The sequence below is a fragment of the Calypte anna genome, chromosome 2 (assembly GCF_003957555.1).
Source record: "Calypte anna isolate BGI_N300 chromosome 2, bCalAnn1_v1.p, whole genome shotgun sequence".
NCBI classification, from domain to species: Eukaryota; Metazoa; Chordata; class Aves; order Apodiformes; family Trochilidae; genus Calypte; species Calypte anna.
In genome coordinates, this window is record NC_044245.1 from 97,452,635 (window position 1) to 97,479,564 (window position 26,930).

A 26,930-nucleotide genomic window follows, 5' to 3' on the forward strand; every position below is an offset into this window, starting at 1 on the left:
CGGACTGGAGAGTTGGGCTGATTCCAATGGGATGTGGTTCAACAAGGCCAAGTGCCGGGTCCTGCACTTTGGCCACAACAAACCCATGGGGAGCTCCAGGCTGGGCACAGAGTGGCTGAGAGCATCCAGGCAGAAAGGGACCTGGGAGTCTGGATTGACAGGAAGCTGAACATGAGCCAGCAGTGTGCCCAGGTGGCCAAGAAGGCCAATGGCATCCTGGCCTGTATCTCTGTATCATCCTGGTCTCTTTTCCCAGGCAACTCTCAGCAAGACAAGAGGGCACGGTCTTAAGTTGTGCTGGGGGAGATTTAGGTTGGATATTAGAAAGAATTTCTTTACGGAGAGGGTGATCAGGCATTGGAATCAAGGGTTGGACTTGATGATCCCTGAGGTCCCTTCCAACCCAGCCAATTCTATGATTCTATGATATGCAAAGCTCCACTCTCTCATAAACAAGAACCACAACTTCTTTCAGACCACCTGGTACTCCACAGACATCTTGCACTGAGGCATTAAATCTGCCACCATGCTGCATGGTAGAATAACCCAAAATTTTCTGGTTCTGATCATCATTGTTTCTCTAACATTATATCCTCACTTTCTCTGTGTGTTATCTCTGTTTGCCCTATAATATTTCTCCCTTCAGTGCTAATATTTCTATATGTGGTGATTTTGTAACACAGACTGCTTCTGCATTCATTCAGAGCCAAACCATTCATTCAGAGCAACCACTGAGCAGCCCTAGGAAAAAAAAAGACTTACTACACTGTGCTTTACTGTGATGTGATTTATTTTTATTTTGTCATCTTCCTTGATGCTGTATCTCTAGTTTCACCAACCTCAGTGCTAAAACTGGTGTTTACTTGTTTACCTCAGATAATATAAATATATTTAGAAAAAGAAATGGACAGAAATTGCTACATAAACTAACCTAGACCAATAAAAACAATGTAGTAGTGAAATTCTCCATCTTATCTTTAAACTTTTAATTTACAGCTTCTTCTCTCCCTTTTAGCTCAAGCAAACAAAATGCAGGAAGCAGATGGTATTAGCAGTAATACTACAGAGTATTAGTTTCGGCAAAGGAGCTGAGCAGTCTTAATCCTCATGGTCATCCACAGCACTAATTATGTTTTCAATATCACCAAGCTCCTGTCATGCAAAATTTGCTTCGCTTCCACATGTTCTCATTTATGCACTGAGTGCAGTGGATAGGTATAAAATCCTCCTCATGAGGAGAGAGAAGGAGGTATTGGTTTAGGGGACCCTGGAGCACATAAAGGGCAAAAATATAACTGGCAAAATATTTGGAGATAAGCACAGTGCTGGAATGATGAATTCATTGGGGAAGGGCTAAGCTTGATCATCTCAAGCTGAATGTGAATCCATTCAATATTAGCAATCAGCAGCAGAAGCTCTGGGAGAGCAGTGGGCCAAAGCAATGAAAAGATGTGTAAACAACTGTATATCTCATATTTAGTTGGCATAATAGGAAAAATGAGCTTACTTCCCACATCTGTTTCTGTTCTATTATTTATATTTAGATTCAATGGCTGCTACAATATATATATATAGATAGATAGATAGATTTTTTTTTTAATGGAATATGATTTTCTTGGAGTTCTGTGTTGAATCTATTAATGACATCAAAATATGCACCAAGTAAAGCATATGAGATAATAAAATTGGCTATGTATTTATATAAAATGTATCATAACATGAAGACAGCAAGAAGCTATTTGGAAAATATCACTCAGGTAAATCTCTGAGAGGCTGGAATTTCTTGCTTTGGCTGATACTCCATACTTAAAATGGTCCTGAAAAAAAACATGCATTGAGCAATCTCATTACAAGGGAGGATCACAGGATCATTCTATGAACAGTTACATTTAAAAATTTTGATTTTGTAGATAATCACAGTAAAAATGGGAAGTATCATTTACAACTGATGCAATAAAATCCCAGGGAAATTGTCTTACCTGAAACATAACCCTGATCATTTCAACTACTTTGTTTTATAGAAAAAAAAATAAAAAAGATGCCTCATCGCACTTTCAGTAGTTCCTGTTTAAATCTGTGAACAGCCTCCAAATCATGTGTTGTCAGGTAGTACACACAGGTAATTCCAGTGACACCTTTACATAAATTTGATTTAAATGAAGTGACAAAAATTCTTCAAGGCTGATATCTTCAGTGCTGTGATGTTACAGGAATGTGATTACCAACAAAAAATACAAATCAACCTCCAAAAGAACCCCAGAGTGTTTCAATTTAGTTTCAATGCAGGGGACTTGGTTAGATTCAAGTGAAAAGAGGACTTGAGAATACCTATAGGATCAAGTTTGACAGGACATGCTGGGTTGCAAAGATTTATTAGGTCCATGCTTTCCCAGAGCAGAAGTGTCTAAAACCCACACCAGTACAACAGAAACAAGATGGAGATACCAGCACAGGCACCACACATAACAGCAGTGGTAACATCTAGCAGGTCCAGCCCTCACAAAGACACTATTTGGTCAGCTTGAAACATTTTGTTATCCCTTATTCTGACATGTTTTTTAATGCTTCTGTTACACTGAGATCAAGCAACTGATCACTAATCCTTTATATTAATGAAAAAAATTTCCAGCAGCCCTTCTACAATTTCTATGGATGCCTGTGCTGCATGTTTGCAACATGAGAAGGAAAGCAGTTTCTCATAAAACCTAAGACACCTTTGTAAAACTCTGCTTTATTATGCTTAACTCCTGCTTCATTTAAACTCACTGGAAAGATAAAAAGCCCAGCACTGTATTCTAGTTTCACCTCATACTAATACAGTATTTCTAGCTACATCTTCGAAAAATATTCACAGAGAGGATCAGTAGAATTTTCTGCCAGTCTTAGCTAAAGAGCCAAAATGCATCCCCTGGAAGGTACTGATTTTCTGTCACAGCAAAAGCACAGAATAGAATTGGATCTCTAGGGGGTTTTTTTGTTCATGGTTTTGTTTTGTTGGGTTCTTTAATACTAGGTCCAGAATTCCTTTTCTATGTATGAAATCAATTCAGATGTAATTTTAGTATAAATTTTGCAGAGTGCTAATGCAATGTAGATTGCTCAGTTTAAAATACAGAATCTCTGTAGGAAATGGCTGTGTTCATTTTGTGTTGCCAAGGAGAAAAGAAACGCTCAACATGTTTGATTCAATATTAATAAAAACAGTCAGTAACTATGTCTTTTAAAGAGTAAGAAATTGTTTTCATTGCTGTACGATACACTGTGAAAAATTATACCAATGCCCTGCTACATGAGATTTCTGGTTGAATAAGGCACTGTTCATTTGAATAACACCAATTTTAACTGCAAATATTGCTGTTATAGCTTTGTGAATGTATTTTGAGGGGGAAACTATCCTTTGTAGACACAATGTGTATCTGGTTATGTCAGTCTGGTAGGTAATTTCCTTATACTGTAGAAAGAATTTGTTTAATGGTGGGATGGTTTGGGCTGAGATAGTTTTCTTCATGGTAGCTGGTATGGGGCTCTGTTCTGGATTTGTGATGAAAACAGTGTTGGCAATACTTAAATGAAAGAAAACAGTGTTGGCAGAGCTTACACAAAGCCAAGGCCTTTTCTGCTTCTCACCCCACCCCAGCTGTGAGTAGGCTGGGGGTGCACAAGGAGCTGGTACACAGCTGGGACAGCTGACCCCAGGTGACCAAAGGGGTATCCCATATCATATAATGCCACGCTCTATATATAAGGATGGAGGGAGAAGAAAGAAGTAAGGATGTTCAGAGTGATGGTGTTTGTCATCCCAAATCACCCTTAGGCATGATGGAGCTCTGCTTCCCTGGAGGTGTCTGAACACCTGCCTACAAACACCAAGTGATGGGTGAGCTGCTTGTTTTGTTTTGCTTGCATGTGTGGTTTTTGCTTTACTTATAAATCTGTCTTTATCAGACCCTTGAGTTTTCTCTCTTTTTCCCTTCTGTTTCTCTCCCCCACCCTAATGGAGGGTGGTGAGAAAGCAGCTGCATGAGGCTTAATTAATACTTAGTTAACTTTGCTAATTTCACTCTGAAATTATTTTCCTATGGAATAAAAACACCAGCACCATCAACACGTGCTGTCAAACCTCCATCTTTTCTCTGGAAGTTACTGCTTTTTTGGGGATCCAGTGAAGGTACTGGGAAGTATTTTTCCTCCATTATTTTATTCACATTTTAAAGAAATGCTTCAGCATACTTGTACTCATGCTTACCTAGAAATGAATCAGAGAAGTACAAAATACCAAATGAAAAAATATTTCTTAATATGTTCATTTCTGTATTCCACATTTTCTCAGTGTACAAATAATCTGACCCCACTCCCTTCCTCACAGGCCACTGGCTTAGGTGCCAAGGGAGTCAGCTCCCTAACATAGTGTAAAGATACTCTTTTTAATTGTTAAATTCATTTTCTGACAGTATAGTTAGCTGAAACTGTTTGGCACAGCACCCAATAGAAGGAGTAGAGAGGTGTTGAGTCCAGACTGGATAAATTATCTCTGGCTGTGAGGTATAACTTCTCTCCTAACCGCACTGTTTCCAGAACTCATTCATGTGGAGTCTTACATTTTCAAGGAGTACAGGCTCATTTTATGGTATCAGTATGAGGACTTAAAGAGAGGGTGTTTAGGATGCTGAAGGCTCTAGGGGGCAAAACAGAGAAGGGTCAGTATTCCTTCTGATTTCCTGCCATACCCTTTAAAAGCCAGGAAGTCCTGCTTTCTTCTTCCTACCTACCTTTCTGTGCTTGGATGTCTTGGAGAAAGACTCCTGCTCTTTGTCTTCAGGTTGCCTTGTGCTCTGCAATATCTGAATCTATCAAGCGCTGAGAATCTCAGACCCATTTCACAAAAAGCCCTAACACAACATCAGCAACTTGACCTTACATCAGCAAGCACTGAAATCAACTTTTTTATGTATTCATATATTTTTTTCATTATTATCTCACATTATTACCATTATTATTCCCCTTTTTAGCTTCCTGTGGGAGGGTGAAAGGGATTAATAGAGAGAAATTCTGCTTTCCTCATTTTAGTTCAACCTGACCACTGCACCAAGACAAGAGCTGTTGTCACTTCAGACAAATCAGCCACTGAAAGTGCCTCAACACAGATAAACTGCAAGGAATATGGAAACAAAGATATTTGCTTTACTAGGTTTCTCTCAAGTAATTTCTAATGTTATTGCTAGGAGAACAAGCTCTTTAGGCCAATAAGGCCACTTTAAGTTGTTTCAGAAATAACAGAGTTCTCAGCTGTTGAACCACCAGCATCAAAAGTATCAAACTAGGTCAGGCATAGGCAATGATGTCTGCCAAGGCTCGGTACATGCATGGTGACACAGCCAGCACTGAAAGCAGAAATAGGATGTGTACAAACCCATCCAAAGGATGGGGGGACACAAAACACAGGCAAAGTGATTGCAGATGGAGATAGGGAAACACTCCATGTATGTACCCACCATAGGTGGGCTTTAGTTCCATAAAGGTAGATTTAGCTTTATCCACAAAGCCATTTAGCTTTGCACTCCATAAGGCAATCTTTAGCTCCAGATTCAGATCTTTCAATTTAAGTGTCTGCAAGATTGTTATCTGCATATGGGCAGTCTGCCTGCATTCCAAATGCAGTTGCTGGCTAGTTTAGTGTATCCTACAGTCATGTTCAGCTGACCAATGGTAGGTATGTTTGTTGGGATCAGCAAATAGCTTTTTAGATCCCACTAAATGGACTTAAAGAGTTCAGCATGGGATTCCTCCTGCCCAGGGAGGTGCTGGTGTCACCATCCCTGAAGGTGTTCAAAAAGTGTGTGGTGTATATGTAGCACTTGAAGACATGGCTTATTTGACTGGTGGTGTTGGGTCAATGGTTGGACTTGATGATCTTAGATGTCTGTTCCAACCTTAAGAGACAAACCAGCAGCCCAGCTGAAGTGCATGTACACCAATGCACGCAGCATGGGCAACAAACAAGAGGAGCTGGAAGCCATCGTGCAGCAGGAAAGCTATGATGTAGTCGCTATCACGGAAACGTGGTGGGATGACTCCCATGACTGGAGTGCTGCCATGGGTGGCTACAGGCTCTTTAGAAGGGACAGACAGGGTAGGAGAGGCGGAGGGGTAGCTCTGTATGTTAGAGAGTCTCTTTACACTGTAGAAGTTGAGGTCAGCAATAATAAGGTGGTGAGATATTTAAAAAGAGACTGGATGTGGCGCTTAGTGCCATAGTCTAGCAACCGCAACGGTGGTTCAAGGGTTGGACTCGATGATCTCCGAGGTCCCTTCCAACTCAGCCAATTCTATGATTCTATGATTCTATGATTCAGTTGCCTAAACATGGGTGCTTGCTGTCATCTGAGACCCCACCTATTACACCCAATATCTGATGAATGAAGATCTACAGCAATCTGCTTTCTTGGAGGGAGGAAGAGGTGAGGGCACTGAAGGGATACATTACACCACCACCCAGATAAGCACTAGGCATCTCTGTTTAGGCAAATGGTTCCCCTTTTTCACTTCCCCAGTCTGGAGTTTAGAATGTCTCTTGCAAAACCTGGGCTATCTTCTCTTTTTAGAGCTGTTCAGAAAAGAGGTACCAGAGGAATTAATAGCTTACAGGATTAAGACACATGCTATTCAATCATTTCTAATGATTGCTCAGCAGGAACATCTTCAGAACAATAAGACACAACAGCCACTCTCTAATAAACATGTTTTTCCTTCTCTTACAGCTACTTTTGCCTGGTGGGAGAACACTGAAAATCTCACTGAAAATATAGAAAAAAAAGAAGTTGTCTTTCAGACTTGAAGCAGAGTAACAGGTCTGTTAAAAATTCTTCCAGTCAATTGACAGCTTCTAACTCCTCAAGCTGGGAACAGCTGGAAAATGACAGACAGCTAGACCTTGTTAGAAAAGCAGTGGCATCAAATCTGAGGTTTTTTCCTAAGGGAAAGAAAACAGTATCTAGGGACTTGGAATAGAGTATAATCTATTCTCTTTTCACTTTTTGCATCCTGTGGTTTGAGTTGATAACATTATCATTAGAGGAAAAAAAGGGAAAAATTTTGCATTTTATAATGTGTGACAAGACCTTGTTTATTTTGTCATTCCTGGCCAAACAGATGACAAAATTGTACTAATTCCCAGAAGCATTTAATCAGCAATTTTTGGAATTAATAATAAGCTTAGAAATTTTTGCATGGTTTTCAGGAACAAGACCCAGAACCATTAGATTATCATTATCCACAGACCTGGGCTCCACGATTTTAAAAATATGTGAAGGTCCTTGAATGTATCTAGAGGAAGGCAACAAACCTGGTGAAAGGGAGGGATACAATGTCCTGTGAGAAGCAAATAAGGACTCTGGGTTTGTTAGGTTTAGAGAAAAAGAGGCTTAGAGGAGACCCCATCACTCTCTGCAGCTTCCTGAGGGTGGGAAGCAGAAAGGGAGGTAATGATCTCTTCTGCTTGGGATTCAGTGATAGGGCCTGAGGGAATTGTTCAAAGCTGAGTCCATGGAGGTTCAGGAAGCACTTATTTACTCAGAGTGTGGTCAAACCATGTAAAAGGCTTCCTGGAGAGGTGGTCAGTGCCCTGAGCCCACCAGTGTTTAAGATGCATCAGGACAATGTCCTTAACAAGGTGCTTTAACTTTTGGTCAGGCAGTTGGACTAAATGAGCATAGTAGGTCCCTACTTAACTATTCAGCTGCCTCCTCCAGCCTTAGTGCTGTGATAAGTGCTTATAGCTGGGATCTCCAGAGCCAGTGGAACAGGATTTGTGTTCAGCCAACCAACAGCAAAGTTCAAGGGAAGTGGCAGAAGCTAATTGACACCACAAAGCTGGACATTTTTCAAGTAGGACACCAGAGATCCTCTTCCATATATGAAAAATTGTTTGGCAGCCAGTTAGATTTTTTTATATTCTATTCTGGATTTTCTCTAAACCTCTCCTGTCAGCATCCTGATTCTAGTTTCTGCAAGTAAATCACACACATCCAGGGAATATCATATAGCGGCTGACCATCCATCTGAAAGCAGGAGATATCTCAGTCCCAGTTCACCCACTGCTGTATCCCACTGGTAACTCATCATCAGTCTGTTTCTTGCCTCCCTTCCATTTTTCTTAGGCATATTTGCTTTTTATTATTATTTCTGCTTGTTGCACTTATACATTTATTTATTTAACATAATTTTTTTTCTTTGGAACAAATATGAGATCTCTGTACCTCTATTTCAGCACATAGAGGTGGCTTATTGAAATGTCATAATTTTTTCTGTATTTCTAATGTTTTTTATTAGTATAAATTGCCCCCATAGATCACTGTGTTGTTCAGGACTTCATAAACCCTGATCCTAATGTTTAACTTAGTTCCTAACCATTCTAGTTTAACACTAAAACCTCTCTTCTGATGCTTACTTGAATCATAATCAGAGGCTGTATTCTTGTGTTAGTGATGACAACTGAACTCCTTTTTTTTAACCTTATCAAATAAAATATGAACTGCTTCAGGGGCTCTAATGATCTCCTGTGAATATTGAATCATTAATTAGTTTACCTTCAAACATAGTTTTTAAATAGAAAATGGATGGTTTGTGATTTCAGAGTCACAAGAATGTTAATAAATATGGTAATAATGATTTTTACACTGCATAAACAGTCAAAAAAGAAAAAGAAAGAAAAAACTGAAATCAACACCTTAAGTGAAGCATGTCTCATACAAGACAGGAGATAATTTAGTCTGGCACATTTAGCAGTCATTGTTATTTGAAGAAATATTTTATCTTTTTGCTACATAACAGGTAGAAGATGAAATTTTCTTTTCTCTTTACCTTGGTATAAACTCATGACAGGTACAAGTCCACTCACAAATTGAAATTAGTAGGCTCAATTTAATCCTTTGCAATGTGAAGTGGCAGATAAATTATATGCCATTTGTTGCTCCTTCAAAGATCCTTCTTACTGTGTCATTGTTCAGGCAGCACCGATATTCTCAATGTCAGTAATCAGGTGTTGCTTAATCCTGGAAACTTCAGAGCTCCTACTAGGTGACTTGAGTACACTTATATGTGAACTAACACCATTTCAAATGGGAAGAAGCAGACACAAGAAAAACAAATAAACTCTAAAATAACCTGCTAGTTTTCATCTCTCCAAATCAACTGCCTGTATGGGATGTTATCCGTGAGTGATGTGAGGCCAATTTTGTACGTATGCTCTCAGCTGGACAAAGTAGTACAAATGTCACTGTGATTTCAGAGGAGCACACAACCCCTGGAACTCCATACCTCCCACCTCCAACACATGCAGAGATTCATCAGAGTGCAAGCACTGTGGCACACATCATGCCAGCCTGCAGCTTTCTTCTGCACCTCTGAGGAACTCTGAGAAGACCACCTGCTTCTATCATCAATTTCAGCACTCATCCTTATGATTGATTTGGGATGTAATGTTTTCCAAGGAACTTATCAAGACCTGGAAACTCTTTGGAGTCAGCAGGCCACACCTGGGAGAAGCCAAGCTGAGCTGCCCCAAGCTGCACAACTCCCCCACTTGTGTGCCCAAAGATGATTGCAGTCACCACCAGCCAGTTAAGTGGGACTGGTGCTCTAGGATGCTTTCACACAGCATGAGAGTTGCTATGTATCTGCTTTGGGTTAACCTTGACTGGATGTCAGGTGCCTACCAAGCCACTGTCTCTCCTTCTTCAAGGGAAGAAAATAAGATTAAAATCTCCCATTTATTTTTTTTAAATCTCTCTGGCTCTTCCAGACTGTACCCAGAACTATGCTGTTGTCAAACTGTACATGACAACCCTTCTGCCAAAGATCACCTGACTTGGATTGTGGCCGCAGTAGAAAAACATTGACCAAAATCTTATCACCCTAACAATATTGATCCTGAAATGAGGCCCTTTGAAGTTCTTCAGGATTGCAGCAGGCTGCTGCCCTGTGTCTCATGTAGGAAGTTGCTCTATCTGAAGGAAAATAGTTAATAGCCTACGACTTCTCATTTTGCAGCAAATAGATCAAATTATAGTACTTTGTTATAATTCCACTATAGTAAAAAAAAATCTGCTCCTTGTTGGGATCCTCTCCATAGGCCACAACTCCTGCCAGAAGCCTTTAGGATCTCCAGAAGCTGCAGCTTCTTTCAGAGCATGTCCACGTGTTGAAGCATGGACACCTCCACAGACTGCAGCATGGATGGGTGATGCAGAAGCCAAATATTCTTCATCGTGGTCTTCCCTATTGTCTGCAGGGAAGTTACCTGTGCAAATCATAACAGATGCAGGTATTTCTGCTTTGGGGCTAGAGAACAGACTGTGTCAGTCCTGTTTTCTGACTATTTTCTGTGGGTTTATGGTAGCCTATCAAAACAATTGTCAGTACAACTCAGTAGCAACTATTCTAGGCTTAATAGAGTCCACAAAAGATGTCTCTAAAAGGCCTAACACTATAGGTGTTGTAAGAATAGACTGTCACCCTCTTATAACACAATACAGAATGAATGCAGTATTAGGGAAAATGATAAAGAACTTCAGCAAATGAAAAATTTAGTAATTATCTAATTACATTAATTTGCAAGAGGTTTTTTTCATTTTCGTACTTAGCAATTGTACACTAGCCCAGAAAGCTTTTTTCTTCCTCTTTTTGAACTATTTATGTATGTTTACAATGACTACCAGATCTGAGAGAGGTTAGGAAAAAGGGATGTTTTCCATTACACTCTCTGTGCATCTCAGCTATTCTGAACTGACTTGCCATAATTACACCTGAAAAAAAAAAAGAAAAAAAAAGAAAAAAAATCTGTGTACAAAGTAACAGCCTATTTTACTGATTAAATGCAATTAATTCAACAGAAGTTAATGAGGCAGTTACAGGTTTCAGCAGGTAGGAGAAACAAACAGAAGAAACAACAGTTTTCACTTTAATTTCGTATGTGCTCCACAGCTCTAACCTCCATGCTTTGATTTCATCGGGGTCCTACTTTATTTATAATTGCATATATAAAGCATTTCTCAGGGGTCAGTAATGATGAATATATCTACACACCCTCTTGTAGACAGACACAGGCTGGTTCTGCCTTTTTTTCTATTGAACCAACTGATGCAAAAGGGATGCAAGATGGAAAATAAAACTTGCACTGTACACTAAAAGGACAGAGAAAAAAGAAAAAAAATGCACTCAAAAGCAGCAATGTATCTCCTTTGTCCATAATATCCACAACTTATACAGTCATATTTTTTTATGCCTCCCCCTGCAACAACTGAAGATAATCAGACTGACTATTAAATCAGCACATAATTCCATTTAGACACAAGGATCTGGTGAAACAAATACTGCAGTTCAAAAACACAATACAGCAGGGGAACAGTGACATCTGTAATAAAAATCTGATTGACAAAGAGACAGAAGGGTAGCAGGGCGTAGTAGCAATCCTGGTAGTATTAATAACCACCCTACATGTAGTGATCAAGTTGTTCTCATTTACTGCAGCACAGAAAAATTCCCCAGGTCTCCAGATCTGCATAAGAACTAATTTGTCAAGTTCAATCCTCTTTTCATGATGAACATTCCAGATTTAACCTGTGCAGTCTCCCAGTAATAATACTATGCCTTTGTCCCATAAATTAACAATCAATCCCAAGAAGATCTGGGGGTAGTTTACTTGCAATAAAAGTATTTAAGTACCAGAAAACCTAAAAAATGCATCTCACACATCAAGTGCTACACAACATGCTCAGCTCCTGAGAGAATGAAGTTATTGTACTTCACTATCAGTTGCAACTCAGCTTCATGACTGCCCAGTAATGTTACCAAATTTCTTGAAAAACAGTTTTGAGACCAGATAAGTCAAAATAAGATATTGTATGTAAAATTTATGTACCGTGTTCATCAAAGTTATGATGTCAAAAGCCTAACATTACTAGATATTTGCAAACTAGCATATTGGGATACTGCAATTTTTTATAAAAGGAGATATTAACATAAAATGGAAAAAAATCCCTCATAAATCTACCATTGGATGTGTATAAAGAACTATTTTTTAGACAGATGGAAAAAGAAAGGGAAAAAAAAATAACCACAAAGCAACCTCAAATTCCACTCTAGTTGGAAACATGTAGAATATTTGTAAAGTGAAAAATCATCTAGTTTGGTAACATTTACTCAAATCAGAGATTTAAGGAATAAGCAGAGTGTTTTCTTAATAATTAAACTGAAATTTGTAAAACTGGCTAGAGTGGTAGAAGTTGTCAGCTGGATTTATTTCACATGAAAGACCCATTGCAAACAGTTTCTGAGTGGGATGAATCCAGGCTCTCATTTCCATTTAGATCTATGTCTAAATAACTCTGTGATTATGTGGTTTATGGTTAATATTGCTGATTGGAGCATTAGCTAGTAATTAAGCTGTGTTGAAATTGCCATGCATTTTGGCACCCTGCACAACACAGGCCATAAACATGCTATGCATTTGTGCTTGGAAAAGAATTTTTGTTCTTGAGCAACATCTTAAGTAAAATTATCACTACTTTGCCCTTCACACATTGTCCTTATTTTTAACTGTTTAAAAAAAAAAAAAAAAAAGAGAGAGAGAGAGAACCTGAATGTTTGGGCTTCAGTCAGACCTTTAAAACCCTGAAGCTGGTACTTGTGTTTCTGTAAGCTGTATTCACATCACTGTTGAGTTATCTACTAGAATCTGGTTTTACGCTGTGCCATTGGCGCAACCCATTGAAAGTAGCCTAAAGTTAAACAGTAGTTTGATGATATCTTTTGACATAACATATTTAGGCAAATACTTGGCCCAAAAGACAGTTTGGAAAGTGATCTCTGTTTGTAGCACTGTGGGCCAAACTTTCAACCAACCCTATTTGGAAACTGAGTTTTCAGGCTTCTGGCAGCTTGCAGCTTTTCCTCTTTCTTTCAGCCCTACATCTCTGCTAGTGGGTGTCTAATTGAGGAAGAGCAAATTTTCTGAATATGCAACTGCTTTTATGTAAGAACTTAACTGTTGCTGGTAGATTGCTTGCAGGTGTGACAAGACTCACCTCCCTACTTTTCATTTTAGTAGTGGTGATGCCCTAGAGTTTGCACGGAGCAGGTATTATGAAAAATTCCATAAAACATGGACAGCTTACAAAAACTGTTGTATTTATTCACTATTCTGCATGCACAATCATGCACTTTGTAATGCTGTGTTCACAATGCCAAGAGGTTTATAAATAGAAAATAAAATGTGCATAACCTACAGGATTTTTTTAAGACACTCTTCATTTTGCTAGCATAATGACTGTCTATTTCATTGCTTTTTTTGAAGTTTTTATTTCTGAGTATCTTGTATTCCCTCATCTAGTACAGAACCTTCTTAGTGGAAAAACAAAACAACTCCTTTGATTCCAGTTGTTAGCAAGGCTCCAGTACCACAATTACACACAGATGTATTTATAGCTGTAGCATTTGCAGGAACATGAATCTCTCATAGAGGGATGCAGTCATTCTCCTTTTTGCCATATCATTATCCTAAAAGGTGATAATTAAAATTGTTTAAAAGTTCATATTTAAATAACATTTTGATTAATAATGGACTGTTCATTATTGCCATATTTTGAAATTTTTCTCATTAGCCTTGTATTCCATAAGGAAATTATTATGACTGCTTTATCATTAACAACTCTAAATAGAAATAATTTTCATAATTTGAACACTGGATGCATCAAACTGAACAAACCCCTTTTTTTATATTTTGCTTTCTCTACTATTCCATCATTAAGCTTTAATGTAATAATGCACCTTCTTTCAGAATTAAAAAACAGGCTATTTTGAGCTCTGCAGAGAGCAAATGTAGCTCTTCAGCAGCCCTTAACTCTAAGGGGATAAGATGGAAAATTAAAGCACACATAGCTTGCTGAAGAAAAGCATTTTCTGATTAAACTGGTGAAGGAGGTAGCATTCTTTAAGTCCATTACAAAATACCAAATATCAAGCATCACAGTCAAAGCGCAGGAATTCTGTGTTAGCTCTCAAGATCAATGTGACCATTACAGAAGTTTTCACTATTCTTCTTCTTGCAAATACTTCAAACAGGTACAGGAAACCTTTATATCTTGGCTCCTAGAGAATGGGTATGAGAGGTTGACCTATGGAGCAAGATGTCTTCAATACCTGGCTTCCTGATTCATGGAGAATTCAGGAAGTTTTGGGTAAAATAAAAAAATTAAAGAAAGAAATTTAATCTCCAGAGCTGTTGTTTCTGGAAATACTGTGAGGTATCAACAAATAAGTAGTTTGGCTGGAGCAGGTTCCAGGACAGGGCTGTCAGGGTAGTTTGTCTTTCTGACTCTGCCTTGCAGGCTGCCTAAGACCCTGCCATGAGACAGCCATGAATTGTGCAGGCTACCATGGCCCTATTTAATGGCAGCTTTGTTCAAAAATCTTTCCTTGAGACCTTCTCACCACTTGCAGATATCTTTCTTGTTATAGGATCTTTACTTCACTGTAGTTTATAAATAGTTAAGCATCTGTAATGGTGTGGGAAAATTTTCCATTTGCCACTTATAAATAGTTTACCATTGACCACTCATTGTATTTAACAGCCAGATTAAAATCAAGACTCTTTACATTTACAGTGTTTGCTTTCTTTGCAGCTTTTATTTACATCTAGAATGCAGTTCTGAGGGCTGGTGAGAGGCCACAAACAACAATATTCACTGAACCTTGACAATCTTGCATTGAAATGGAAGATATCCCTTGGGCAACAAAATACACCAACATCACCAAATCACATCAAAGAAAAGTGCCTGATATTTGTAATACTACAAGGCAGGAAGGTATAGCCCTTGACAAAAGACAAAAAACAAAAGATAGAAAAAGATAGAAAAGCAGCAGAGACATAATTTAGCAAAGAGGATTTGAAGTCAAAAGCAGGTAGCTCTTTGTAAGAGGGAGAGTTAGTGATGCAACAAAAAACCCTATGCACACAGATATAGAGATCCTCTACTCCATAACTGAGTAAGACAGTTGTTCAAAGGCCTCTTGGTGGGGAGAAGCAGCCAGACCATGTTGCCCACACTTTTAATGTCTGTTGTAGATACTAGCATTGTCTTTTGTACCATCAATCTACAGTCAAGGATATTTGGATCAGAAACTATATATAGGCTTTATCTTTGTTTATGCTTCAGTTGTATTTTTTCCTGGAGGCTTAAGCACCTCAAAAATTTAAAACCGCTGGAAGATCATTCTGAAGTTAGAGAAGAAGACATTCCCAGGCAGAAATACCAAATCAGAAGAAAGGTCCAGCCCTTCTGCTCTCAGGAAATAAAAAAATAAATAATAAATAATAAAAAATTAAAAATTAAAAATTAAAAAAAAATAAACATTTTTAAAAGCCCAAACAAAAAAACAATACTGCAATGCATGGGACAAAGACAAAATAACTCATTGTTCAGTAGAGGAAAATAATTTATCTCGTACCTTATCCAATAGGAAAAGCATGGCTATATGTTTCTATGTTTCAATATTCCATTATCCTTTTTTCCTTCCCAACCAAAGCCCAACTTGTCCTCATACAATGAAAAGAGAAGCCTTATTGTAAACAATAAAAGCAGAATGTCCTCCCCAGAGGAAGGAAAATCACACAGATCATAAAACTGAGGAACTTATTGCAAAAGGATGCTATGGAGTCTAAAAGTTTACTTGAATATTAAGGCAGGCCAGGAAAAAAAAAAATAAAAAAAAATCCCAAGCTTACTAAATACCTGGAAACAAAATACAGTGAACAGATACAGATTAGGAGCCTTACCCATGAGGCATTCAGAAGTGACTACTGCTCTAAACAAAATACTTCACTAGCTGGATCCTTGTTTTTACCTGTAGGTATGTCCTTACATCCCCTTCCACATGGAGTTCAGCGTCCCCCCTGAGCTGACCTCTCTTTGCTTGGTTGGTTAATGGACCTCACCAGAAGAACTTGGGGACAGCACTAAAAATTTCAGCTTCGTCATCCTCCCTTCTCCATTCTGCAGGGTCACCTATTGTAGTCATAGACAGCTGTCCTGGTTTAGGACAAGATAGAACTAATTTTCTTTCTTGCAATTGTATTTTCATCTAAGTGTCTTCTAAGTAGCTGCACTTGCTGAAGTTAACAGCAAGTTTCTCAGTCAATGTCTGCTTCTAAGGCTCAATATTTATAGTATGGCTAGAGAATGGTCTGCAGAACCAAGGCCACTGCTTGGTTCTGAGGAACATCTCATGCTCCAGAAAGAGAAAGGGAGCAAAGGGGTCACATCTGCAACCCTCTTTTAGGGAGGAGCAGAGCACACATGTAACCAGAATTAACCAAATGGAGTATTTCATTCCATATACATCATACTTAATATAATTTTGAGGGATCACAAGGGTCAAGCTCTCTTCATCTATGGCCAGCCTCCTGGGAGGATTTCTTCTGTTCATCTGCCTTTGATTCTGATACGTGCCCTCCCACATCCATGTGTTCCTGCATCCAGCTCCTTTCTGCTGCTGACTGCAGGAGCCCAGCCCGGGACTTTTTCAGGGTTGCCCTGCAGCCTCAGTGGTCACATGAGCATTATTGAGGGGAAAGGGGGAAGGAAAATTATATTGCTTTTGTATCTATTTGTATGTTTCATTAAAGCTGTATAGTTTAGTTTCCAACCTGTAAGTCTCTGTCCCTAATTCTGTCTCCTTTCTCTATCAGAGAGGGGAGGATGACAGACAGAGAGCATCTCTCATTCACTTAGTTGATGGCCCAGCCTTAAACTGTGACAACAGCAAAGCAGCCACGTAAGCTCCAGAATGAAGTGTGGTTGCCTTGGCTCTGTCCTGGGACTTGGCAGCAGTGGGGAGCCAGTGCTAAAGTCAGTGCTGTCTCCTGCAATTTGGGCAGTATCAGGTTAGAGTGACAGTCTAAGGGTTCAGTTCCCTGAGTAAACCCAGTTTCCAGCACAGCTCTGTGCAGCTTTTGCTGTTTGAAACAGCTTAACTCATACTGATAGCTAGTCTAAAACTACCTCTGAGGAGCTTTTATCTTGCTGTAAACAGGCTCTTTTCAGCTTCTCCATGACTCAATTACCCATTGGCAGAAGAAACAAGGAAAAAGTGTTAAAGCTGTTTCTTACCTCAAGGGTACTGTCCAGATAAACATATTAAAGACGATGGTGTGCGTGCTCAGACACTGGAGCAATGGAAACCAACCCAACATCTTTTATGCTTGCTTGCCATTGCCTTCTTAAACTGCCTTCGTAACTTGATGAAGTTTTGTGGTACAGATCTATTCTTTTGTATACTTTCATTACTGAGATTGTTTTGGTATGTGAATACATTACATGAATTAAACAGTCAATACCAAACAGCAAAAGTTAAACTTCCACAAGCTTCATTTCCCCTACCTCCTACCAAGACAGCTACTCACTGGCTTTGAAATTAACATAAGATCTTTTAAAAGGGAGAAAAAAAACCCAGAGTCTCCCTTTTTCTTTGTTTTATTGCCTACTGAGCCCAAATGCCACTTTTGAAGATTGGAACAAGAACAAAAATTTCAATTTAAAGTGCAAACATTCTCAGATCTTTGCTCCAAGTCTCAATACTCATACAGAGCTGAGGATGACAAATGAACTACATAAGAAGCTTTTCAATTATGCATAACAGTTAAGCAAACATTGTTTGTGGAAAATGTGTTTGGTTGGAATAATAGGCAGGTAGATATAAAATAGAGTGAGAGCAGAATGCAAGTCTTTGTTGATTTTCTGCCACATGAAACTAAAGAAGCATTCAATAAAAGCATGCCATAGGCTAATTAATAGTAAAAAAATAATACAACTACAAATGCCTGAATAAATGTTCTTTTCCCTCACTTGCTATCATGAGCCTAAAACAAAAGCTCAATATTAATGGCTTGAAAGAGAAAAAGCAATACACAGAAGTTTTATACCAATTATCTCTGTTCTTTACATGTCAGAAATATAAAGTACTATATGTCAAAAATATAAAGTACAATATTTCAGACAACTATTTCACACTAAACAGATTGTGAAAAGTACACAAACATCACTTTGAAAAAATAATCACCTAATGTCTAAGGCTAGAAATTAAATGTAAGAACAGAAGATATCAATTTACAATTTTTTCCCATAATTCAGGGGGGGAAGGTTAGCACTGCTGCACCACTTAGATATCTCCATGGGGCCAGATGGAATCCACCTAGGAGTATTGAGGGATCTGGCAGAAGTGCTCACCAAGCCAATTTACACCATCTATCAGCAGCCTTGGCTAATCAGGGAGGACCCAGTTTACTGGAGACTGACAAATGTGATGCCCATCTACAAGGTCCAGAGTAGGATCCAGGGAACTACAGGCCTGTCAGCATGACCAGATCATCTTGAGACCCACCACACAGAACATGCAGGACAGCCAGGCAATCAGGCCCAGTCAGCACAAAATGGGACACCTCTACGTGGCCAGCTCTACATAGGACAAATCTGTATGAGTTAACACAGCTCATTTTATGAAGCTGACTAAACAAGTTCATAGTCACAAGTTATGTAGGTGCACTGCCTGCAGTTTTGCAGGCCTTACATTGTTTGGGTTATTTTCTCTTTTTCACTGTCCCCAGAATTTTTGTCAGCCCCAGGAAACTGGGAACATAGGGAGCCAGTTGTCCCCACCACCACAGGGATTCTTCCCTGCCTGCAAAACACCCATGGCAGTTCCAGCACTGGAGTGGTTACAGGGGTTTGGTGGGTGATGGAAGGCAGGGTGGAAGCTGCCTGATCCCCAGCTTCTTGAGCAAAACTCTCCTGTAGTTCTCACCACTTCATCTCCCACCTGCACTTTAGCTACCCACACTTATGTCTGCTGTGGAGAAAGGACAGGTCTCTTCTCCCATGCTCAGACAACTGGCTTGCCCACCCACAACTGGAGTTGTGCCCAGAGCTGGTCCCTTCCACCTCCCCGGTCTCTCACCCCTTGCCCATATGCCTCCTCCTCCTCCCCTAGTGCAGGGCAGGGTAGGATAGGAGCTCCCTGGTGGTCCCTCCTCCACCTCCTGTGAGAGACCAATCACTGCCAGGCAGCAGGGCATCCCCCCCATGTGGTACCATACAGAGCCACCACAGGGCTTGAAGGGCTTTGGGGATTTCACCAGGTGCTGAGGAGGACCATCAGTGTCTTCTAATAACAATGGCATAAAGGCAATTCCATCAAACTACCTGTGTTGACCAGCATAAAACTGGTCATGTAGAATTGTTCTATGGAGAGTTGACCATGGAACTGAACACAGTGCTCCAGGTGAGGTCTCAACAGTACTGAGTACAAGGGAGAATTACACCCCCAGTCCTGCTGGCCACACTGTTCCTGATACAAGCCAGGATGCCATTGGCCTTCTGAGCCACCTGGGCACACTGCTGGCTCACGTTCAACCAGTTTGCAACCAGTACTCCCAAGTCCCTCTGTGCTGGGGCACTCTCCAGTCACTCTTCCTAGTCTGTAGCTCTGCATGGGATTATTGTGTCCAAAGTGTAGGGCCGTGCCCTTTGTCTTGTTGAACTTTATACCATTGGCCTCTGTCCATCAACCCAGCCTGTCCGAGTTCCTCTGCATCATCTTTCTACCCTCCAGCAGGTCAAGACTTCCCCCGGTTTGGTATCATCTGCAAATTTACTCCATCCTCTCATCCAGATCATCAGTAAAGATGCTGATTATGACTGGGCCCTGTACTGATAAAGACTGAGGCAAAGAAGGTGTTAGGTACCTCAGCCCTTTCTTTGTCTTCCATTACCTTGTTCCCCCCCTCATCCAATAAGGAATGGATGTTTTCCCTGCCCCTACTTTTGTTATTAATGTATTTATAAAAGCATTTTTATTATCTTTACGAGAGATGGCCAGCTTAAGTTCTAACTGAGCTTTCACATCTCTAATTCTCTTCCTACATGACCTTACAATATCCTTAAATGCTTCCTGATTCACCTGCTACTTTTCCAAAGCTGATATACTCATTTGGTTTTTTTCCTGAGTTCTTGAAAAAGCTCTTTACTCAATGAGACCAGTCTTCTGCCCTGCCAGCTCATTTTTAATGCACACAGGGACAGCCTGCTCCTGCGCCTTCTTAATTTCATTATGAAATAATTAAATTATTTCATAATGACAGGGCCCAGACTTCCTGGGCCCCTTTGTTTTTTGAGGGCTGGTTCCCAGGGAACTCTCTGAACCAGCATCCTGAATAGACCAAAGTCAGTCCTCTGAAAGTCCAAGCTAGAGGTTTTTCTGATGACAGATTTCTGCAGCAACAGAGCCTCTACCTGTCTGTCTTTTGGGGTTTAAGTGGCATAAAAATTTCATGGGCTGTCTTTGACATTCCAGTGAACACTCCTCCACTTACTCAGTCACTGTATTAGAGGTGTTTTAACACTAAGGGACTCATAGTTTAAATTGCAGTATTCCTTTCTCTAACATCCATTACCAGCTTCACTCTATTGTTAAAGCTTCCAGTATAAAGACGAATCAGCATTTTATAGAATAAAAGGTGGTCAGGTTAACTGCTGTTACAAACCCAGGACTGTAAGGTATGCTCCATCACCAGCCCTCTTCACAAAAAGAAAAGGAAGTAGGAAAAGTCAGAGAACTTCAACCTGCTTCATCAAAGCATTACATTCTTCCCCTTCCCACCTCCTGCTCAGTACCAATGACAGACATACTGCTGCTTTTGCCCTCAGACAGTCCCACTGAGGGTCCTGGGGCTTAGGATTTTTCTGAGAGCAAGAGAAGAAAGAAGGTAAAACAGCTGAAGTAACTCCCAGTCTCTGAATCATCAGCTAGAGATTTCACCAACTTGATAATTTTTTTTACTGTCCTGAAAGTGTAGTCTTTTAATAATACTTCCTTTGCATATTATTTTTTAGCTTGAATTAGCATAAAAAGTAATAATATTTCTTCTCCTACCTAGAAAGAAGGCATGAAGGTCTAAAATTTATTTAGATGTTCAAGTTTCTTTAGAGATGTTTTGAGATTTTTTTAATAATAAATAAAAAGTCAAATATAATAAAATTTTTCAACTCCAGAAATATCTCATGTTGCACTGATAATGATCCTATGCAAGTTATTTGGTTACTTATGAAGTTTGGGGGTTTTTAAATAACTGCACCAACTAAGCATTTAATTTATGCTTGTTGGTAGCAAACTAGAAGACCTAGTCCACAAGTTATCCACTTCTAAGGGACATCATTTTGCTATCCTTAATGTGATGCATATTTTACAATTCAGCAATAAAACACAGCTTTCCCATGAGACAGTGGATGATAAGAGAAGAAAGCTGTTCCAAATACTTCAGGTCATAAGCTCCCTGACCAGAGCCAGAGTCTGCCATTAGCAATGCTTATCAGAAACAGTACCAGAAGGAGAAGAGTCTAGGAGTACCTGGAAGAAAAGAATGTAAAGTCCTAGATACTTTCCTTTGAAAGACTAAACCTGTTAAAAAAAGCCTAAATTGTGTATATTTTGGGGGGGATTTATTGTTTTAATTTCATATAATACTGAGTTTCTTTAAGATCTTTATCATAGTCACAGATTCTTTTTAACACCTATAGTGATCCCAATCTGCATACAAATGTCATTTATTGAGTTTAAGGTAAAATTAAGGTTATGCTTACTTTTTAAGGCAATTGTATCAAATAAAATAGTTTTCACCGAAAACTACAACATGATCAACTGTTTTGTTGCCTTTACTCAAAAGCAAAATTTGTATGAAAAACAGAGTTCAGAAATTCAAAGAAATGTGAACAAATTATGGAAATAAAGTTCTTAGTAGAAATAAATTCATTAATTGAGAAGTCCGTTGTCACACATGGCTGTATTTGCTTTTTGAAGGTGGAAGTAATTGTATAATAATTTTGATAAGGGATCAGCATGTGAAAAATACTTAATAAATGCCTCATCTAAGTTTTCTTTGGTTAGAATGTCCCCTGAAAGTTCCATAAAAAAGAAACCCAGGGAAAACAAAGTCTAATTAGGAAAGGAAAAAAAAAAAAAAAAAAAAGAGGATGATCCTAGGCAACCAATCAAACTTAATAAAACTCATGCTCCTTTTGTCCATTCACATGCACACTATTGGAGAAATTAATTTACTTTTTACATTACTAAATTCCCCTGACATGCTTTTAACTAAATGTACTGAACATCTGTAGAAGACATTTCAGTCACCTTGAAACCAAGCAGCTGAGCAATGGTGCCTGACCACTACACTATGTGTGTGAAAACTCTCTCAGGGCAAAAGCAATGACACTTTTTCCCTTTAAAACTTTTCTAATCTTTCATGTTGAATAGCAATATTATACCTAAAACACCTACAACAGCAGCACAAAAATAGCAAATCCAAGTATTTAAAAACTAGGAAATGATAACTTTAAAGTGACAAGAGCAGTTAATCACTATGTGTACTGAGTCTAATGCACTCCTTCATTAGGCTATTTAACAAAACTTCATATACAATCCTTTTATAAAAATTGAAGTGGGCAAAAAAAGTCCTATTGCAAGAATTCACATTACTACACACCAGTGGCCTCTGAAATGAAAAGCCATTTAGATTCACAGTACACTCGTGTTACATTTGGGCTGAGAAAATTAGCTGCAACTCCCCACGTGGGCTGACACCAGAAACTGACTGCTCTTAACCTTAGAGGAATATAAGAGAAGCAGGAAACTAGGTCTCTGTTTTAAAGAAGTAGGAAGGAGACCAAGGTCACATATCCATCCTTACCTCCTCTCGTGTTCTTTCATTACTCTTTCCAGCCTGCCCTGGTGAAGGTTTCACACCCCCTCCACCCTCTCTGCAGGCTGCTGGTTCATGACTTTGCCCTTTCCCATGACTCATCAAGGAAGGGCACACCAGCTGGGAAGCCTCCAGCTCTCCTGTTCTTTTCCCCTCACTCTAATACACTAGATGCAGCTATTTAGTGCAAGAAAATAACAGAATTGCCTTTGGTATTACTGCAAGTATTTTTGATTAATAAAAAATAGAGTTTCCGTGGGGTCTGGCACCGTACCTGTACATTTATGCTCAGCAGTGTTCAGCTGTGAGATGCTGAGAACTAAGCAAGAGGTGATGGCTGGAGGCAGAGCCAACACCAGTGTTGTACCTTGGGCTTCTCTACCTGAAATTCATCCAAAAAATTCTCTTCTGTCATATTAATAGCAAATACCAGTTGTTAGAATCACATGTGTTATATTTCAGTGTGCAAGACAAAATACACTACCATATGAAAAAGTTGGCTGAATCCTTTCTTGTTGGAGATTTGTTCAAGCATATGGCACTGCCTCAGGGACGAATTCATTTGAAGTGTGCCTCCAGAAATTCCCTAAAACTTAGTTTTCTCTCATCCTCCATATTTGCCAAGACATTGAAAAGGAACGAGTAACATCTTTGTGCAAATACTGGTTTATTCATAATAAAATTGCAAATATTCACATATTCTTGATTTACCAGACAATCACAATTAGGTTGCTTTCTGCTTAAGAAAAACCTCTTCTCCTATTAATGTCTTCTCTAGCCACCGATCCCGAAAAGATTATTGTTAGCTTTCTGATGGCAGAGAAGCCTAATTGCCTTTTCTGCAAAGCCCCAGATTTGCATAGGATGCTGAGAATGGTGGGGAATGAAACTCTGACCTATCAGAGACCTGGTTTTTAAGCAAGAATCAAACAGCAGGCTAAATCCACTGATGAAGAAAACTGACTTATATTTACTTGTATTGCTAAATGTAATGGCTAAAAATCTGTAACTTAATTATTTTTAATACAGCTAATAAACTACAGTTGATATATTCCCTGTCTACAGGATAGAAAAAAATCTGTATACTGTGGAAACAGCATTTGTGGTTTTCAGGGCCATTCTAAGGTCCCACTTTTCATGCACTTCTCTTCAAGTTGGCTTTACTGATCCTGGCTCCTCCTTGAAAGCCTGAGCTTCAAGACTTAGAGCTCTTCATAGAGCTATTTACAGAGCTCTTTACTGGTACAATTTCTAGATATCTCTCTCTCTTCACATGTTGTGAAAATGTTGTTTGTATCCTGATGTGCTCTACAGAATTGAAACGCAGTGGGATGAAAACATACACAGTGCAAGTATTAAATTGGCTAAAGTTTTGTCAGAACAGAACTGATAAAATCATTGCAAGAAGTTTGTCAAGTGATAATGTTCCTCTCTAATTACTTTGTGTTTCCAGCCTTCAGACTAGAATTGTCTACTGATTTCATTGCTCAATAAATAGAAATAATTTCTGTGCAATGTGATAACAGGGTTTCTTTTTTTATTATTTATATCCAGTTCTAGCTGCTTTTTCATTGTAATTCATCACAGCTGCTTTATATGGCAATATTTTATTTTAAAAATATTTAATAGCTCTTGACCCCTTTCATCTGTACTTACCTTCCCTGCACACCACAGCATTAGAAAACCTGATCTCTCTAAAGCTACAGTGTTGTTGTGCTTAGGCAATTCATTTGCTAAGGGGCATTTTAATATATTTCTCACCTCTGATCTCCTCTCTAAATATTCACAGTACCTTCCACAATAAATCTATGAATGCTGCCCTTCCTATTTCTTACCATTGTGCTTCCTCAGACATTCACATGTTTAAACATGACATCTATAGCATCATCTAATTCTGCTGAACAGCAGAGAGGCTCGAGAGCCAGGTCAAATGTACAGTAAATGCAGCTCAAGTTCTTTTACTGTTGCAGCTTTGGTGTGTCTCTTGGAGGCTGAAAAGTTTGTTAGCTGCAGTTAGAAAGGAAGGCACAATGCTGTCCTTCTCACATCTAGAGCCCCAGGTCAGTTGGACTGGTAGGAATAATGTTCACATTGCATCTGAACACAGATATATGAAATATTAATAGAGACTTCTAGAGTGTTAGGCTAGTGTAATTTGAAGAAAACTTCTCTGAGTGCTTTCTGTTCTTCTGCTCAAATCTTTTAAGATGAAAACACAATCACAGTATTTTAAATCATGTTCCCGGATCTTTTTAATAACCTGATAAAACACCATCATTACCATTATCTTGTTGACAGAAATTACCTTCTGACTTTCTAGATGTTAATAAAACTAAAAAAGGAATCTTTTGTAGTGCATGACCCTAAACATCATTATTATGAACTCTGTTCTCAGTTCAGACTTGATCTAATCTTGTTTGTTGCCTAAGGCTGAGTAAAGAGGTCTCTGTGCTTCGTGTGTGTTTTTTTCTCCATAACCAAAATAAAATGTAAGAAAAAAATCAGACCTTTGTCTTATGAGTTATTTATTATACCTTATGGCACAGACCTTTTTGTGCATGCAATACACTATTAGTCTGTGTATTGTATTCCTAGTCTGGAACAGAAATATACAGCACAAGAAGTGGTGAAGGCCTTCCACAATTAACTTTAAAGGCACCTAATGAGTCTCTTGGAGTCCAAAACAGTGCAAAGAACCTGAATTCATACAGACATGGCTTCTGCCTGACATGGTATAGAATGTGTGCTCTTGAAGTTGTTGCTCAAGAGCAAAGATCATGACCAGGAACATCTGAAGGTGGTTATTCAAATTATGAACAAAGCAGGTGAAAACCAGAAAAAACTGCACTGCATTTCTGTGATGTCAGTTGTCTTGAGTGTGTCTTCTTCTTCCAAGCCATGCACACTTTTATTATTATTTATTTTTGTATGTAATAATGGAACTATGAGAACTCAACTCATCTAAAGAATAGGAAGTTAAAAATCAAAGATTAAACCAGTGTACATTTGATGAATGAGAGAGTGAGACACTTTTTCCTCCTTAGAAATCTGAAAGACACTCAAATATGATGAACAAACCTTCCATTTACTAAAGTTCTTTTCTTCTTCAAGGTCCCCACCCACTGAATGTGTTGCTAAGCCTTTTCCCCTGCAATTATTATGTGCCAGGGACCAAAGTGGATCTGTTGAGCTGTCACACTCCTAATTGCAGATGGTTTGTTTTCACCAGTCTTTCTGCACACAGATGAATTCAATCATCAGTTCCTGAGCAAAAATTCACCCTTTCTGCAGTAGGCTTGAGCTTTTATTTGGTTCCCTGGAAACAAACAAATTTTCTGTTTATTCTGTTAAGAGAGTCAGTCACTGAGGGAAGCTGCTTCCGTGCCACCCCAACATGCAGCAGAGTGGAAGATCTTGTCTCACAGGGGATTTTCTTCAGGCAGAGAAATGCCAGGCCAAAAGAGAGACCCACCAGGAGACAACATCTCTCAAGGGAGCCACTGATGAAGCCTGGACATTGCACGAACATCCCCAGTGGCTACACAAAGCATCCCAGGGAGCACGAGAGACCAGGAGTGGGGAGCACCAGTTTGCACAGAAGGGTGCACAGGGAAGGCATAGCCACCAGCTCAGGAGATGAGTTCCATCACCTTCTCAAAACTTTAGCTACAGTAACCACCCAGCACAAAGCTTTGTCATCTGCAAATTGCCAGGATTGATGTGGCAACCCAGACAGGGCTCCCACCAAAAGATGCAGCCATCCAGGTTTCAGGACACAGGGAGTGCCAGAGCCTTCACTGGTAATGGAGGGTGGTACTGGGGATAGCTGTGCATGGTGTCACCAGGTGAATGATCTGCTGAGCCTGGTGGCAGAGCTACAAGAGCAGAAAGGTTAGAAAGCTTAGAGAGGTCATTATAAAATATAGTACAAAATAATACAAAGAATATTGATTTAAAAATACAACATTACAGGGTTCATCTAGAGGTCAGGTCTGGCTTGGGCCCATTGTCCAAGCCCTATCACTTCAGCTGGATTGGGCTTTGAGCAACTTGGCCTAGTGGGAGGTGTCCCTGCCCATTGGAGGATGTTGGAACAGATGATCTTTAAGGCCCTGTCCAATCC